Raw genomic sequence first — 2,002 nt, 5'->3', positions numbered from 1 at the left:
TAAACTAAGACAGCTTCATAGGTTTACATACATTTCCTCCCACATACTGTCCAGGAGACTGGTCAATTAGTTACCTGGTCTTAGGCTCGCCCTCCCTCTGAAAGAACAGGGTTGGAGATCCATCTTTGTTGGTTAGGTTTACTATATTCTGTTTTGTTCCTGGATAAAATCATAGAATTGTAGAGCTGGAAGGGAACCTTGGGGTTCATCTGGTCCTGCAAAGCAGGAACCATGCCAAGAGCTATGCCTTGGGCGGGCTTGAACCATCAACCTTCTGGGTAACAGCCAGATGGGCCGACCCATTGTTAATTTCTTGCACCACCTGATTGTAACGACCTTATATCAATTATATTGATTTCTTGGAATTTTCTATCAGCTTGGCTTATGTTTATTGCTTGTATGTTTATAAAAACCAAATAAATATATTAAGAGAAAGAGAGAGAGAGAGAACTGCTCACTAAACTCCCCCAATTTTTGTGTGGTATGTGTGTACTGCATGGCAGAAAGTGCTAAACTGACCAGAGACAACAGGGAATGTGATATTAAGAAGAAAAAAACCTGATATTAATGGTAGAGTGCTGACACTGGAAATATTCATTTAATAGTGGCATCTTTATGTAAATTCTGTCTTCAGAAAGAAGTGTGTAGTGCAGTCTTTGCCAACCAGGGTCCTTCCAGATGTGGACTACAACTCCCATCAGCCCACACAACACAGTCTGTGGCTGATGGGAACTGTAGTCTAAATCATCCGGAGGGCCCCTGGGTGGTGGAGGCTGGTGCAGAAATGTACTTTAACAGAATAAATGTACTTTGTTTTTTCTGCTTACAAAGAGTTTGACAATAAAACAAACCTATCTAATCTTAGATCTAAATCAGCTTGCATGAGCTTAGGAAAATTTAGAAGTGGCCTTGAGTCCTCCCATTTCTTTATTACCGTATATCTTTTCTTATGTCCAGTTTTATCTCGCTAGAGGATTGCTGCCTTTTGTGTTCTGGTGAAAAGGTAAGAATGTTAGAGATAACTCTGCAAACAAGCTAACCAGGAAGAAGGGAATCTTAAAAAACCACAATGAAAAATATCTTGGGTTTGCTGAGGGCAATCAGACCTGCACCTATCTATGCCAAAAGTGAAAAAGAACAGTTGCAACTTTAATAGGATTTAATCTCTTTTCTGTTTACAGGGAAATGTGTGCACTGCATTTTCCTATCATGCAAATGAGTGGCAGGGTGCTTTTTTGGTCGAGTGTATGTGTGTCTGAGAGAGAGCGAGAGAGCGCGCAAAGGAAGATTCACAAGAAACTGAAGAATTTACAGTTGGTAAATATTCCACATAATGCTTTCTATATTTAGAAGGGTGGCTTCTGTTTTAATGTATAAGGACAATGCCTACCATTTACCTGCCATAAAACATAATTAAACAGGCACATGCATGCTCCCTTGACTCTGCAAACCTACTTCAAAAGAGGAAGATGTGGCCAGCAAGTTGTAAAGTTTATGGCACCTAGTTGTGATTCCGGGTTTACGGGGACATGGCCCAACAGTGAAACACAGTTTGCCTCCGAATAATACCAGTGGCTTTTGTGGTCGGGTCCTGTCTGTGGTCTTCCCCTAGGCATCTGGTTGGCCACTATGAAAACAGGATGCTCGACTAGATGAGGAATTGACCTGATCCAGCGGGGCTGTTCTTTTGTTTTTAGAATGCTACTGAATGGAGAAGTCACCCTGTATCCTTATAATTTTGTGGGAATAAGGAACGACCATCTCTTAACGGAACGGTCAGTATTTGGGGGGGGGGGGCTTTAGTCAGCTCCACACTGTTCAGCACATGAAGTTAAAAGGTTCTTATTATCTATGTGTAGCAGGACAACATATACGTTGGTCACTAACGCCAAACATACTGGTTTGGGTTTTTTTTAAAGCCAATTGGCAAGGAAGTAGCGGACCCAAGAATCCAGGGGGACATGACAAAAAGAGGCTTGTTTTAAAACTAAGCCTTTTTTCA

This window comes from Zootoca vivipara, chromosome 4, assembly GCF_963506605.1.
Source record: "Zootoca vivipara chromosome 4, rZooViv1.1, whole genome shotgun sequence".
Lineage (NCBI taxonomy): Eukaryota > Metazoa > Chordata > Lepidosauria > Squamata > Lacertidae > Zootoca > Zootoca vivipara.
This window is presented reverse-complemented; position numbering follows the sequence as displayed.